Source organism: Pleurodeles waltl, chromosome 6 (assembly GCF_031143425.1).
Source record: "Pleurodeles waltl isolate 20211129_DDA chromosome 6, aPleWal1.hap1.20221129, whole genome shotgun sequence".
Classification (NCBI taxonomy): Eukaryota; Metazoa; Chordata; class Amphibia; order Caudata; family Salamandridae; genus Pleurodeles; species Pleurodeles waltl.
Genome location: NC_090445.1, coordinates 209395010 through 209402812, shown reverse-complemented (window position 1 = coordinate 209402812; position 7803 = coordinate 209395010). Strand labels below are relative to the sequence as shown.

At 48.1% G+C, this 7803-nt stretch overlaps 1 long non-coding RNA gene across 1 annotated transcript in view; it reads right to left on the bottom strand.

Annotated features, from left to right (window-relative positions):
* Positions 1–2405: 2405 nt before the first annotated feature.
* The window catches only part of LOC138301906 (uncharacterized), a 58200-nt gene continuing 52802 nt past the window's right edge, over positions 2406–7803 (bottom strand). The window contains exon 2 of the long non-coding RNA XR_011205152.1: positions 2406–2616. This is a non-coding gene — a long non-coding RNA (uncharacterized lncRNA). The remainder of the gene's footprint in view (positions 2617–7803) is intronic.

The following is a 7803-nucleotide window of genomic DNA, read 5'->3' as shown; positions in this document are numbered from 1 at the left end:
CTGGTCTATTACACTGAATAGGCGACGGATATTATAGGGGTGGCCAGTTAGCTGTGTAGGTCAGAGTGATACATACTGAAGAATGGCAGATTGCAATTGTAATATCCAGCCTGTAGGCAGGGTCATTCCAGCAGTTATCAAGGTTTGTCCCCTTATGAGTGGATTCGAGCTGTGTATTTGCTAGAGTTAGGCTGGCAATCCGAGAGATACTGCAGTACGGTGCCTCAGGAAGCCCTCGTTAATAGTGTGGAGCAGACTGATTAAAAAGCCGCCTACAGTGTTGAAGAAAGAAGTGGATGGGCTGGCCCGTGGTCTTTGGTTTTTACAGGTAGTCTGCTAATGGCAGGGTCACAACCTGGTCCTGAGTTTCATTGGCATGCTTCACTTGGCGTTAGCCTGGCATGACTCAGCATGTACCTAACAAGTGCACTTTGTCCAGAAGGTCTTGGGTGGTCTGTTTTTGGTTCTTCAGCTGTGGTACCATCTCTGTGATATTACGTTCTGTGTTGGTGAACCGGGAAGTCATTTTTCGCAGGTCCTTCTGAAGGAGACCAAATTCCACACATATCTCCTTTATGTGCGCTTCTACTGATGAGCAAGAGGATTTATTGGTAAGTAGGATGGTGGCCTGTTTTTCACCCAAGTCCTGTGGAGAGCTGGAGGTCTTTGCCCGTGTCAAGGCTCCTCCCCATGATGGAGTGTGGGATAGGGTGGACGGGGGTGAGGTTTTGGTGATGCTGGATCACTGTATGCAGGATGACTAAAATCATGTTCCGTGGGGTAAAAGTCTGCTAGTGTCAGCTGTGGTCTTTGTAGTAGCCAGCTCCCTACACCCTCCCCCTGTGCCGGGCATGCCCGGTATGGTATGCAAGGGGGGGGGGGGGGGGGGGGGGGGGGGGGGGGTGTGTGTGTGTGTGTGTGTGTGTGTGTGTGTGTGTGTGTGTGTGTGTGTGTGTGTGTGTGTGTGTGTGTGTGTGTGTGTGTGTGTGTGTGTGTGTGTGTGTGTGTGTGTGTGTGTGTGTGTGTGTGTGTGTGTGTGTGTGTGTGTGTGTGTGTGTGTGTGTGTGTGTGTGTGTTACTCCACGGCTGCCATCTTTGGCTCCATGGCAACCCCATAAACACCCTCTCATACACACACTGTATATAATGGGTTGAGGCTGTAGACTTGTCACCTGGTTTGTTTGTGCACTAGCATACACCGCGCACAACCTGTTAAATGTAGTCCTTAGGGAGTGGGGCTTAGGTGGCGAGTCGACAAGGAAATACTGGAAACAGTACTTACATACCCCAGGATGATGCAGAATACCCAGTTCAGTAGATCCTGCATAATATATTTCATATAGCTTACCTCACTCCTGCAACTCTGTCCTAAATGTTTGGGTCCTCCTCTGTTTGCCCGAGATGCCAACATGCAGGTGCTGACACGATGCACGTATTCTGGAGTTGCTCAGTCTGTAACCTTATGGGTGTCAGTGTCCAACTTGCTGAGAGGTGACTGGATGTGTTCACAATGGAAGTTGCACTGTTGGGATTGTTCAGGTGCTCAAAAACAGATAAAGCTGCGAACCGGTTTATAAACCAAGCATTGCTGATAGCATGCAGACTAATTGCCATGCACTGGAAAGCCCAGGTATTGTTAGATATAGCCCACTGGTGTGCGGCAATACTGAAGTGGGGACAGGGAGAGGAGCTCAGGAGGCAAGAAATATGAGGACTACGCAAATACCCCAGAAATGTGGAATGGGAAGCACTATTACTTGACTTGCACACATTCAAGAGTTGGTGGCCCGTACTTAAACCTACCCTGGCGGGGACATAACCCCCTCTTCCCCCATCCCCTTTTATCCACATTTCCACACCTCCATCATAACCCCTTCCAGCCTGTCCATGGGTGAGTGACAACACCCTTCTGTTACACCCTTTGATGTCCCCGAATAGCTTCCTAGTGGCCATTATAGCTTCATGGATGTCACTGTTGATTTTCAATGTTTGCAGTACCTGCTTGAGATAGGAAGATTGAATAGCACTTATGGTAATGGCAGAATGTGAGTTAACATCAACACATGACTTGTTTTTTCCAATGTTGCTGTTTAAGGACTGAACCAAGGACTCCTGCTGATACCGATGTGAAACTATTTTATTAATGACGATGTAGCTGGATTGCGGATTTTACTAATGATAATGTAACTTTCATAGATGTAATTTATTCAAGATTGTGATATTGAAAATGCAATTTAAAACTGGTTAAAAAAAAGTTATTGGAGATGCAGTTGGGTAGTTAGCTTTCACTAAAAAATACTAATGGTAGGTCAGCACTAATGAGGGACACATTAGCAAAGCACATTTACTTTTGATAATTATTGAAAATATGAACTATGATTCAATCTCAAGACCGGAGCCATGGATTATGCATTTCCTTTGTCCATTTTATTAATCAGCAGCCTTTACAATTAGAAAAATAAACCTTTATTTCACAGAAATCTTAGGGAAGGGGTATTCCACATAACCTCTCAAACTCTAAATTAATAACATAGTCCATGTTTATGTCCCCTCTTTCTTCGTGAGATAAAAATGGTCAGTTCCTTCTTGTTCATTCCCGTTTGGAGCCGTCATTCCCTAGAAGAGAAAATACACCTTGTAACTATTCCATGCAGAACCAATATGACGTTCAAGTGGAGGGCACGCAAATAGCAATGTCACCTTAAATCTCAAATACAGTATTCAAAAGCATGATAATGGCAAAATAGTCATACTACTACCATAGGAAAGTCCCAAATGTATCCTGCCTCAACTTTGTCACCGGGTCAACAGAAACCTCTTGCTAAAGCGGGTGTTGTCTTCATGTCCTTAACCCCTTCACTGCCATGGACATAATGCTATTAAAGAACGAGTTACTTACCTTTGGTAGCGACTTTTCTGGTGGATACATTAGCTTCCTGTGGATTCCTCACCTAATGAATACTCCCATTGCGCCAGCATTCAACGGAAATCTTCTTCCTAGCTTCTGCACGTCGACGAGCAGTTGCCAACGCGATGCCGTCTGACGTCATACAGGCAATAAGAGGTCCTCGCCGACGTGAGTACCAACATTTTTTTACGAGCCTGAGAATAATAGGCCATTGAGATGAAAGAAAAATAGTAATATTTAATGATATTCCAAACAAACACATCATTCTGAGAATTCAACCTACCATTTTTTTTTTTTTTAAGTAAATAAATATATTAACTATATATATATAGATATAAACATATATACATAATATATACAAATCCTCAAAACCAAGAGGAGCACACTCAAGAATAACTTGGTTAGACCAAACAGGCAACGGGGAGGCGGGTGGGACCGCGAGGAATCCACAGGTAGCTAATGTATCCACCAGAAAAGTCGCTACCGAAGGTAAGTAACTCATTCTTCTGATGGATACAACTACCTGTGGATTCCTCAACTAATGAATAGAGTCCCAAAGCAGTACCGCACTCGGTGGTGGGTGCCTGAATGGTCAAACCAAGAAATCCTGCAGCACTGACCGTGCAAAATGGCCATCCCTTCTGACCTCAGAGTCCAAGCAGTAATGCTTCGCAAAAGTATGAAGGGATGACCAAGTTGCGGCCTTGCAGATGTCGACCACAGGAACACCCCTAGCCAAGGTCGAAGAGGCCGACTTAGCTCTGGTGGAATGAGCTCTTATACCATCAGGAGGATCCTTCTTTGCTAAAGAGCAACACATTTTAATGCAAAGAACAACCCACCTGGAGAGTGTTCTCTTGTGGACTGCCTTTCCTCTCCTCTTTCCCACGTATCCGATGAAAAGCTGATCCTCCAGCCTGAAATCCTTTGTCCTGTCTATATAAAAGCTTAGCGCCCTCTTTGGGTCTAAGCGGTGTAGTCTCTCTTCTTCCTTTGACGGATGAGGCGGAGGATAAAACGTGGATAGAGTAATTGTCTGGGCCAAATGAAAGGGTGAAACAACCTTCGGAAGGAAAGCAGCCTTCGTCCTCAACACCACCTTATCCCCATAAAAAGATGTATAAGGGGGTTTTACCAATAGAGCCTGCAACTCACTCACTCTCCTTGCAGAGGTAATTGCAACCAGGAAAACCGTTTTAAGAACCAATAATCTTATGGGGCAAGAATGCATAGGCTCAAAAGGGGACCCCCATAAGGAAAGTTAGAACCACAGTCAAATCCCATTGAGCAATAACGAAAGGAGTTGGAGGGATTTTATTCATAAGGCCCTTCAAGAATCTAAGTACTATTGGTGATTTAAATAAAGAAGGCTGGTCTGGAAGACAAAGAAAGGCTGACAAGGCAAACAAGTAACCCTTAACAGTAGCCACTGCACAACCCCTCTGTGCTAAAGACAAAGCAAAAGATAAAACATCTGACAAATGAGCACGTAAGGGATCAATCTGCCTCTCTCCACACCAAACCACAAATTTAGACCACCTATTAGCATAGATAGATTTAGTGGAGTGTCGCCTGGCCAATAAGATAACATCCACTACATCAGGCAGGAGAGAGAAAGAACTCAGGTTGCCCTGTTCAATCTCCAGGCATGAAGGTGCAGGCTCTGGAGGTGGGGGTGTAAAACCTGCCCCTGCGACTGCGAGAGGAGGTCTGCCCTGAGAGGGAGACGGAGCGGAGGGCACAGTGAGAGTTGGAGAAGGTCCGAGTACCACACCCTCCTTGGCCAATCCGGAGCAATTAAGATAACTTGAGCCCGGTCTTGGCGAATTTTACTCAACACACAAGGAATCAAGGGTATGGGGGGAAACGCGTAAAGCAACTGGTCGCACCAGGTCATCTGAAACGCATCCCCCAAAGCTCCTTGTACCGGATACTGGTGGCTGCAGAATAAGGGGCAGTACGAGTTCTCCTGGGTGGCAAACAGATCTATCCGAGGAAACCCCCACATCTGGAAGATTAACTGGACTTGATCTGGATGGAGACGCCACTCGTGATCGGCCGAGAAATGGCGACTGAGATTGTCCGCACGTACGTTCAAGACTCCGGCCAGATGATTTGCTACCAAGCAAATCTGATGGTCCTTTGCCCAGGACCATAGCCGTAGAGCTTCTCTGCAGAGAAGGTACGACCCTACCCCTCCCTGTTTGTTTATATACCACATCGCAGTAGTGTTGTCCGTCAGGACCTGAACCGACTGACCAAGAAGGGACGGGAGGAAGGCCTTGAGAGCCAGACGTACAGCCCGTAACTCCAACAGATTGATATGAAACACCTGTTCTACTGGAGACCAAAGTCCCTTGATCTCCAGGTCCCACAGATGAGCTCCCCACTCTAGAGTGGAAGCATCCGTTATTACTGTGGCCACAGGCGTAGCTTGCGAGAACGGCCTTCCTCTGGAAAGATTGCCGTCCGCAATCCACCATTTCAAATCCATGGCAGCATCTCTGGAGATTCTCACCGAGCCTTCGAGATCTCCTTTGTGTTGAGATCACTGCCTTCGGAGGCACCACTGAAGAGCCCTCATGTGCCAGCGAGCATGCATGACCAACAGTATGCAAGAAGCAAACAGACCGAGCAGACGTAGGACCTTGAGGACTGGAATGACTGCCCCACTTTGAAACATTGGAACCAACGCCTGAATGTCCTGAATCCGCTGAGGCGGAGGAAAGGCTCGGTTCAATGTTGTATCCAGTACTGCCCCTATGAACAGGGGGCGCTGAGAGGGCTCTAGGTGAGATTTGGGCATGTTCACCCAAAAGCCCAGGTCGAACAACAACTGGGTTGTCGACTGCAGGTGATGCAACACGAGCTCCGGAGACCTGGCTTGGATCAACCAGTCGTCTAGATAAGGAAATACTGCTATCCCATTCCTTCTGAGCTCTGCCGCAACCACCGACATCACCTTCGTGAAGACGCAAGGTGCTGAAGTAAGACCAAACGGGAGGACCGCAAACTGATAGTGCTGCGACTCCCGCAACATAACAGAGATACTTCCTGTGCGACCTGAGTATCGGGATATGAAAATAAGCATCCTGCAAGTCGACAGACACCATCCAATCTCCATTGTTCAGTGCCAAAAGCACCTGAGCTAGGGTCAGCATCATGAACTTTTCCTGTTTGAGGAACCAATTCAAGATCCTTAGGTCCAGGATTGGTCTCAAACGACCATCCTTCTTGGGAATCAGGAAGTACCTTGAATAACAACCTTGACCCCTTTATTGCTCTGGAACCAACTCCACCGAGCCCTTTGAAAGGAGGACTTGAACCTCCTGTTCCAACAACAGGAGGTGTTCTTCTGAACAAGAAGATGGGCGGGGCGGGATGGGGGGCGGAAAGTCCCAAAAGGGAAGGGTGTAGCCTTTTCTCACAATGCTGGTAACCCAGGAGTCTGAAGTTATGACCTCCCACTTGTGGAGAAAATTCAGTAACCTCCCCCCTACAGGAGTGGAGTGAGTGGGAATTGGTGGAAGCCTAAGGCTGCTTCCCCTGCTGCACCCCTCCAGAGGAAGAGGAAAAGGCAGAGTGCTGCTGAGAGGCTCCCCTGGTACGGACCCTACCCCTCCCTCTAAAAGATCTATAGGAGAGAGCAGAGGTAGGCTTCTGGAATTTCCCTCGAAAGGAGGAGGAGGAGGAGCCACAATCAAATCCTCCTAAAAAATCTGGAGGAGGCAGAAGAAGTGGCTTGCAAGCCCAGCGACTTGGCCGTGGCCCTGCTCTCCTTGAACCTCTCTAAGGCCGAATCCGCCTTGGCACCAAAGAGCTTGTTCCCAACAAAAGGACGGTCCAGTAGGGTTGACTGCACATCAGAGGAAAATCATGAGTTACGAAGCCAAGCCTGCCTCCTCGTAACTACAGCAGTGCCCATTGCCCTAGCAATGGAGTCAGTTGTATCCAACCTAGATTGGATAACCAGAGTTGCAGCTGCCTGAGCGTCCAATACTAGATTTAACAGCCCCTGAGGGACCTCTGTATGCGTTGATGCAATCTCGTCCATCAGGGCATAAATGTATCTTCCTAAAATACATGTAGCATTGGTGGACTTCAATGCCATGCTACATGAAGAGAACACCTTTTTGGATGCCATGTCCATCTTCTTGGAGTCTCTATCCGAGGGCACAGATGGAAAAGAGCCAGGAGCAGACCTTGCCGAGCAGGAAGCCTGGACCACCAAGTTTTCAGGTGCTGGATGTCTGGTAAGAAAACCAGGGTCAGCCGGTGCAGCCCGATACCTCCTAGCCACAGATCTATTGACAGCTGAAGAAGACCCCGGCTTCTTCCAGACTTCCAAAACAGGGTCCAGCAAAGCCTCATTGAACGGCAAAAGTGGTTCTGCCGATGTATAGGCCGGGTGCAACAGCTCTGTCAACAAATTCTGCTTGGCTTCAGTTACCAGCAAAGGAAGATCCAAGAAGCTAGCTGCCTTCCTGATAACAGAATAAAAAGTGGCCGCCTCTTCTGTATACTCCCCAGGAGATGACAAGTCCCACTCGGGGGAAGTATCTAGGCCACTAGCAGTGTCCAGCCCATGGAGACCCTCACGAGAGTCCTCAATCTCTCCTTCCTCCATGTTTTGTCTCTGGTACTCCTGCTCTTCAAGGAGGTGGAGAGCAAGCCTCCTCGAGTGCAGCCTCTCCTCTATCCTCGGCGTCGACATGGCGTCAGCTGATGTTGAAGAACGACTCCGATCGAGGAGTCGCATGGAGAGAAGACTGCTTCGGAGTTGCAGGAGGTCTAGACGGCGCCACTGGTTGAAACATCGAAGCCACCGGAGCCGAAGTCTCAGGAGCCACCGGAGCCGATACCGGCGCCGAGCCCACGTTCCCCAGGGGGAGAAA